This window comes from Coregonus clupeaformis, unplaced genomic scaffold, assembly GCF_020615455.1.
Source record: "Coregonus clupeaformis isolate EN_2021a unplaced genomic scaffold, ASM2061545v1 scaf0068, whole genome shotgun sequence".
Lineage (NCBI taxonomy): Eukaryota > Metazoa > Chordata > Actinopteri > Salmoniformes > Salmonidae > Coregonus > Coregonus clupeaformis.
Window position 1 is genome coordinate 370,855 of NW_025533523.1, and position 9,086 is coordinate 379,940.

Below are 9,086 nucleotides of genomic sequence, written 5' to 3' on the forward strand. Positions count from 1 at the left end.
CCCTGGCTCAACATAACAGTGTCCCCAGAGCCAGGGCGTGACAGTACCCCCCCCTAAAGGCCTCCGACCGCGCCAACTAAACACCACAGGGGAGGGACCGGGTGGGCACTCCGCCTAGGCGGCGGATCCGGCTCCGGGCATGATCCCCACTCCTTCTCCAACCCCCCAAAGTACCCCTGGTCCGATCCGGCCCCGCTGACCAGAGCTGAACCGAACACTGGTGGAGCGGATTGCTCTAGCTCCGGCGTGACGCAGCACCTGACCGGTGCCGGACCCGCCACCGGTGGAACAGGCACGGGCCGGACTGACGACGCACACCACTGGCTTGGTGTGGGGAGCAGGAGCGGGCCGAGCCGGGCTGACGAAACGCACCACTGACTTGGTGCGGGGAGCAGGAGCGGGCCGGACCGGGCTGACGAAGCTCACCACTGACTTGGTGCGGGGAGCAGGAACGGGCCGTGCCGGGCTGACGACGCGCACCACTGACTTGGTGCGGGGAGCAGGAACGGGCCGGACAGGGCTGACGAAACGCACCACAGACTTGGTGCGGGGAGCAGGAGTGGGCCGGACTGGGCTGGCGACGCGCACCACAGACTTGGTGCGGAGAGCAGGAACGGGCCGGACAGGGCTGACGAAACGCACCACAGACTTGGTGCGGGGCGCAGGAATGGGACGGACTGGGCTGGCGACGCGCACCACTGACTTGGTGCGGGGAGCAGGAACAGGCCGGACCGTACTGGGAACACACACCACTGGCCCTACGTGGGGATCAGGAACAGGCCGGACCGGACTGGCAACACACGCCAGTACCTCTCGCCGTGCCTCTACATCTTCCACCCCCTCTTCGACCAGTGGCCCCCGTAACCTGGCGGCCTCCTCTGCCAATCTGCTGGGCCGCTCTGCCGCGGTCTCCTGCTGGCCCGTCGTCCACGGCGTTAGCCCCCCCCCTAAAAAATTTCTGGGCTTCACTCCTACCCGTGGCCAAGGTCTCCATGTCCCTCGCCAGCCGTTCGCCCTTCTGCCACAATGTCAAGCCCTTCTCTTCCTCACTCGGCTTGACCCAGTCGAGGAGGCGAAGGAGATCTGTTAGGGATCTCCCTGGCAATGGCTCCTGGACACGCTGCTTGGTCACATCTTGGTGGTTTCTTCTGTCACGATCGTCTACGAGAGAGGAGGACCAAGGCGCAGCGTTGAATGCGAACATTTTATTATTTCAAGATGATCACACGATCAAAACAACAAAAACGAAACGTGACGTCCCTGGTTACATAAACCAACCAACACGGAACAAGAAACCACAAACACAAAGTGAAAGACAGACAGTTAAATATGGCTCCCAATCAGAGACAACCAGCTGACACTCGTTGCCTCTGATTGGGAGTCACTCAGGCCAACACAGAAATACAAACATAGAATTACACACCCTGGCTCAACATAACAGTGTCCCCAGAGCCAGGGCGTGACAACCTATAGGCCTTCAGTGTGTGACAGGTTCGTGAATCTGAAAGGACAGCAACCATTATACCAGCGCACTCATGTAGGAGAGTGCACTTTTTGTAAAACACAAAGGGCCAGTGGTGTAGTGGAGGCTATACGCAGGTATAAACCGTAAACCCACTTTTTCAGTGGGCATTGCGTATACTCACTTCTTAATCCCTACTGATGCGTATCAAAGTAGTGTAGTGGAGGTATAGGATTTATCAATTATGTAGTAAAATAGAGAAATCATGCACAAAGTAGCCTACACAATCGCAAAGGAGGTGAATTATATTCACATCCGCGCCGCACACATAGCCTAGTTTTAGCGGAATATCATCTGCAGGCAGCAAAGTGTGCAGCTCTCAACTGGTTTTGGCATGGAGCAGCTCACAGAAGAATGACATCCGTAGCCGGTAGGGTAGGAAAGACGTTTCAATTCATGATATCTACCAGTAAATGCTAACTAAGGCAACACCCACTGGGGGGCCAGACCCTGACAGGCCCTACCAATCAGATGTATGTGGTTTAAGCACTGTTGTGGACATAGACCATCACATTTTTTTATTTTTTCGATTTAAAAAAGTGAGATTTTGAGAGTGAAAATCTGAAAAACGAATTTAAAAAAACATAGGAAAACATAGGATCTTTCACACAGGGTGCCTTTCCTTCGCAGGGCGGGCCGTTTCGGAACTTTTTGCCAAAATTTGAGTATACCCACTTCTCCAGGCACCACTACACCACTGCATAGGGTCGATGGAAAGACAGCAGTCACACACAGCATGATGTTCAAGGATAAGCAGCCCATAAACTCGGACATAATAAGCCAGTAGGTCCCAATCATAAGAATACAAAAACACAACCATTAAGCATTTCCCAATTGAAATTTACAACAATTACTTCCCATTGTATAAACATTTCCCGTTTAGCACACAAAGTAACCGGTGACCTAAAGTTTAAAGTGGAACTGACAGCATTTTAGCTACTTTGCAGATATGAAACAAACAGACAATCATATCAGTCAAAAATATCTAATTCCCAGTTTGTTACAAAACCAACTTTATAAGAGGTTTTAAAAATAGGTTCTATTTGACTCAGAGTTCCATAATGTATACTAAGGCATTGTTGGCAGAATAGATAGATTCAGTTCAATGCATGATTAATATATTCACCAATACATTTCTTGGTGGTCCCAAAAATATTGCTATCAGATTGTAAATCACAGCTGGCCTGGTACATTGTTTTCTGCCTCCATTCAGGATGCACTGTTTCAGTTTCAATGACTCAATATTCTGGACAAAAATGGACGAATGTAATTAAGGCTGGGAATGTCAATACAATCAAACTAGCAAGGGCAATGACCACAAGTCAGTCATAATGTGGCTAATAGGCTACCATATCTATTTATGTAGCAAGCTAAAAACACGGAGCCTAACGTTTGCTAGATAGCTAGCTAGCTAGCTGCTAGGAAGATGTCATGTCATGCCATTGGAAGAGTGGGTGAGTGACTAACTTTTTCCCCTCGTATCATTTTTCGGTGGCTATACACAGCTAGAGATGCAGGTGTCATTTGGTTAGCTAGCAAGAACTTGAATGGCTGTTATCCAGTTAGCATATCTATTGCATTCGCAAATTCACTCTGGCTATATACTCTAATTTCAGAGTACTCTCGTCTGAGTGTGGCAGAGCGCAGAACAACTGATGAATTTACGAACGCGCAACACCGGTGTCAGTAAACGTAGACAAAAAAAGTAATAGTTAGTCAAGAACAGTCTAGATAACATGTAAACAGCCTAACCAGCTCTGCTACGGTGAGTAAAATTGTCAGAGTGAGGTGTTCTCTCATTTGTGTCTGGAAGTAGGTAGCTAGCAAGCTAGCCAACTTTAGCCAGTTAGCTTGGGTGTTTGGTTGAGACAAGCATGCATTGGCAGGCAAGCTGCAGAAGAACGAGGAGGCTACAATTCTCCATCGTTAATCAGTGCAATTTTGACGGCCAACTAGCTGAAAAAGTTTGAGAGGGTTTATCTAATGTTCCTTTGTTATGATTTTAGTGTTTACATATTTGCAGAAATCCATTCAGGTGTATTTTGTGGCTTTTGCCGAATGTGTTCTAATGATCTAAAGTCGCGCTGTTGCAACTGCCTGTAAACACACAGTCCAGTTCAAAGTGAATGATGGTAGGCCGTGTGGCAAATGGCTTGTTTGAATAAAGGCCAACTGTAGCTCTGATTTGCTATAGAGTATCGGTCCGTGTAGACTACGGTCCTGGACAAGACAAATGTTTTTATTCTGTTTTATTTCCTGCAGTGTCTATTAATTGTGCAAACGCACGGCTGCTTTCCCACTCTATTTTGCTACAGAATTTTCACAAATGCCTTAGTATACATAATTCCCAAACATTCTAAGAATTTATCAAAATGTGAAAATGACCATATCTACGGTACCAGTCAAAGGTTTGGACACACCTACTCATTCAAGGGTTTTTCTTTATTTTTAGTATTTTCTACATTTTAGAATAATAGTGAAGACATCAAAACTATGAAATAACACATATGGAATCATGTAGTAACCAAAAAAGTGTTAAACAAATCAAAATATATTTTAGATTTTAGATTCTTCAAAATAGCCACCCTTTGCCTTGATGACAGCTTTGCACACTCTTGGCATTCTCTCAACCAGCTTCACCTGGAATGCTTTTCCAACAGTCTTGAAAGAGTTCCCACATATGCTGAGCACTTGTTGGCTGCTTTTCCTTCACTCTGTGGTCCAACTCATCCCAAACCATCTCAATTGGGTTGAGGTCGGGTGATTGTGGAGGCCAGGTCATCTGATGCAGCACTCCATCACTCTCCTTCTTGGTCAAATAGCCCTTACACAGCCTGGAGGTGGGTTGGGTCATTGTCCTGTTGAAAAACAAATGATAGTCCCACTAAGGCCAAACCAGATGGGATGGCGTATTGCTGCAGAATGCTGTTGTAGCCATGCTGGTTAAGTGTGCCTTGAATTCTAAATAAATCACAGACAGTGTCACCAGCAAAGCACCCCCACACCATCACACCTCCTCCTCCATGCTTCACGGTGGGAACCATACATGCGAGATCATCCGTTCACCTACTCTGCGTCTCACAAAGACACGGCGGTTGGAACCAAAAATCTCAAATTTGGACTCATCAGACCAAAGGACAGATTTCCACCAGTCAAATGTCCATTGCTCGTGTTTCTTGTCCCAAGCAAGTCTCTTCTTCTTATTGGTGTCCTTTAGTAGTGGTTTCTTTGCAGCAATTCGACCATGAAGGCCTGATTCACACAGTCTCCTCTGAACAGTTGATGTTGAGATGTGTCTGTTACTTGAACCCTGTGAAGCATTTATTTGGGCTGCAATTTCTGAGGCTGGTAACTCTAATGAACTTATCCTCTGCAGCAGAGGTAACTCTGAGTCTTCCTTTACTGTGGCGGTCCTCATGAGAGCCAGTTTCATCCTAGCGCTTGATGGTTTTTGCGACTGCACTTGAAGAAACTTTCAAAGTTCTTGAAATTCTCCGGATTGACTGACCTTCCTGTCTTAAAGTAATGACGGACTGTCGTTTCTCTTTGCTTATTTGAGCTGTTCTTGCCTTAATATGGACTTGGTCTTTTACCAAATAGGGATATCTTCTGTATACCACCCCTACCTTGTCACAACACAACTGATTGGCTCAAACGCATTTTGTGGTCCTCTGTAGCTCAGCTAGTAGAGCACGGCGCTTGTAACGCCAAGGTAGTGGGTTCGATCCCCGGGACCACCCATACGCAAAAATGTATGCACGCATGACTGTAAGTCGCTTTGGATAAAAACGTCTGCTAAATGGCATATAAGAAGGAAAGAAATTCCACAAATTAACTTTTAAGAAGGCACACCTGTTAATTGAAATGCATTCCAGGTGACTACCTCATGAAGCTGGTTGAGAGAATGCCAAGAGTGTGCAAAGCTGTCATCAAGGCAAAGGGTGGCTACTTTGAAGAATCTCAAAAATAATATATATAATGATTAGTTTAACACTTTTTTGGTTACTACATGATTCCATATGTGTTATTTCATAGTTTTGATATATTCACTATTATTCTACAATGTAGAAAATAGTAAACAATTAAGAAAAAGCCTGGAATTAGTAGGTGTGTCCAAACTTTTGACTGGTACTGTAAGTGGTCACTCATAATAAATTGTTTTTAAAAGTGTCATATTCTTCCTGGAGGTGTATATGAACAGATTTTAATAAGATTTCATATTGCTAAAATGCTGTCAGTTCCACTTTAAATATTATTCTTGAAAAGGGAGAAGCTAACAAATTAGCAACAACATCCTCTTTGATAACACCTGCTGAAGCCGCTGCAAATTTGCCGACAACAAAAGCTAACTATCTAGACCATGGGAACACTACTGCTCACTATTGGGCAGTGACATGTTGGCCTTCAAGAAGTCAGAAGTTTCCATAAGTTTTTGTAAAAACGGTCCCACCTATTAAGTCAAAAGCTGATAGGTTGATTCCACTGTCACTCCACAATTTTGCCCTAATACGGTTGAATGGCAGATGCCTTTATCTAGCTTCTGATGGCCTAGCCAATTGCTGACTTAGCTAGCTAGATTTATCTCCCCAGAGACCAGCAAAAATGAAAATCCTGATTGGATATTTTTTGGTCTTCAGTATTAACCCTTTCCTTTCCAACACTGAAGAGATTAAATCAGAACATAATTTAAAATAATATCATTATCATTATTATTATAACAATTATTTTATAAATCCTTAGCCCTCTCTGAAGGTGTAGAAGGCCCATTGTTCTCCACTGTGTTCGAGTTAGTAATAATTTGTAGAGTGGCTCTATTTTCCCTCAGCTCCGGACTTGGTCTTGAATCGGGCTTGCTTTAGGTTTTCTCGAACACAACACTGCTTAAAGATAAACACATCAACATGATAAAATCTAGTTGGGTAAATACTCCTTTTCACCCATTTGGCAGAGACATAAATCAGTTCCCCACTAGATGAGATGGCTGAGCTATGTATCATCAGCATATCATTAATGTATATCATTCAAATTATTTCTGTGTACATTATTGTATATATAAACACATAGACACAGCAACATATCTTCTCATCATCATATGGGATCAACAAATCCCATGCTGCAGTAAATGTATCCTTCCCTGTGAAATGTCATAATTCCATACTGAAACAGGGCCATCTGCTGTATCCCTGCCAAGCCCCTGGCTGTCACACATCGCCCTCACGCTGCGCTTTCAGGTACTGAATGTCTGTTTTCCTCTGTGTGTCTACGATGGTCGTTCCCAGTGAGCCAGTATGTCATCCACAGCTTTATAGATTTACGGGTGACAGCACAGCACACCCCGCTGTGAAATAGTAGCGATTGGAGCCACAGTCGAAGCAACAGTAACAGTGGCCGTGTATAAATATATAAATCCGTCGTCAGGGCTGGTTGTGGTGGTGGGGATGGCTGGGTGCCAGACGTCAGTGCTCTGCTCCGCAGTCTGAAAGAAGTGCAGCATTGTCCAGCCAGGCTCCGGGTCTAGAGCTCAACGCCTGTCCAAATGGAACATGTACCCAGACTGAGACTGCTGCAAAACCCCCCTCAGACTGTTTATACCACAGGAGGTTGGTGGCGTCTTAATTGGGGAAGACAGACTCGTGGTAATGGCTGGAGCAGAATAGGTGGATTGGTATCAAATAAATCAAACACATGGTTTCCATGTGTTTGATGCCATTCCATTCCCACCGTTACAGACATTATTATGAGGCGTCCTCCTCTCAGCAGTCTCCTGTGGTTTACACACTGTCTTTCATAGGCCTGCTTGCAGAATGTGCATGGTTTACTCTCCTCGCTCTGCAGCCTGGTGTCATAGACTAGACGTAACATAGTAAATGTAAATCCGGGACACTCAAATTACATGGCAATGCAGGAATCTTGATAGAGCACAGGGCTGCAGGCCAGAATGTTGTGGTTTCACAGATCACCGTAGACAAGAGTAGGGGTGGAAATATCTCCTTTGTAGTAAAAGCATTGCATGAATCTACAGTATCATGGTATATTATCAAGTGTTTCCCTAAAAGCTGTCTGGGTTTAAACATCTTCTATTGTAGTAGCAGAGGTTGTGGTCGGGAGAGGTTGTGTTTTCTCTAGCAGGAGGTAAGCTTGGCTTCTTATATGGTGTTGAGTAAAGCTTAAACCATGTATTTAGATTGTAGGTAGGTATTGTAGTTAGGTATTGTAGGTAGTTTACTTAGGTAGTTATTGTAGGTTATTGTAGGTAATTATTGTAGGTAAGTATTGTATTCGGCGGAGCCCGGCGAAGCACGAGGCTAGCTAACCCACTGCCTGGACCAACAAAGCTAGCTAGCTAGCGGGTAGCTACTGGTAACTTTTAGCAACTGTGGATAGTTGTTTCCAATGTTATTTCACGCTTAAGAGTACCTGTAATTAAGCCAGCTAGCTACCTACCATTCAGCTGTTTTTCTAACCTCATTATCCGAGGCATTAACGTTAGGTAGTTGGTAGCTGCTGTACTTAATTACAGCTACTGATTGCAGTCTGCCACCCAGACAGCTGGCGTCGGGTAAGTTTGGCTTTATACATAGCTTGGGCTTTGTCGAGTAAGGCTTAAGCTATGTATTTAGATTGTAGTTAGGTATTATAGGTAGGCATAGTGGACTGTATATTATTAGGTATTATAGGTAGGCATCGTGGGCTGTTGTGGGTAGTTATTGTAGGTTAGCATTGTATTCGGCGGTGCCGGGTGTAGCACGAAGCTAGCTAGCTAGCTAACTCACCTCCTGGACTAGCTGGCGAGTAGCTATTAGCAACGGTAGCAACTAAATACAATATCCTTTTAGCCAGCTACATTTGTTCGCAGCGCCGCCGTTATTCAAACAAAGTCAACACAGCAGCCATTGCTAGCTAGCCAACACGACCAGCTAGCTGTACTGTAGCAGCTAAATACAATATATTTGTGCTAGCTAGCCAACGTTTAATTATTGCTGCGTTATGAAAGGAACTAGACACGGACACGAATTATCTGTTTAGTGTGTTAACACACTATTGGTAGTTTGTTGTAACCAAGTATTGGTGCTAAACTGTGTGTTATTGGATGCTAGCATGCTAGTTAGCTATAGCGTCATAGTTAGCTAGCTGAATAAAGTAAGTTGAGTCTATTCCTTGAAACATTGAACCGCTGTAGTTCACAACAATTCTAATTTCTAAAGTGGAAGTTGGGAGAGTTTTATTCGGGTGGTTCAGTGAAACAATTATAGTTTCTGAGGTGAAGTTGGGAGAGTTATATTTGGGAGTTTTGGTTTTTACTCTCTCCTTTCCCAGATGTTTAGTTCATTTCATTCCGATCTCCTCTGCATTATTGTAGCCATTTGCTACAGCCTGTCAACTATGCCTCTGCCTATCCCTGTTCTCTCCTCTCCGCACAGGCTACACAAACGCCTCACACCGCGTGGCTGCTGCCTCTCTAACCTGGTGGTCCCTGCACGCACCCCACACCTGGAGTTCCAGGTCTCAGGCAGCCTCTGGAACTGCCGTTCTGCTGCCAACAAGGCTGACTTCATCCCAGCCT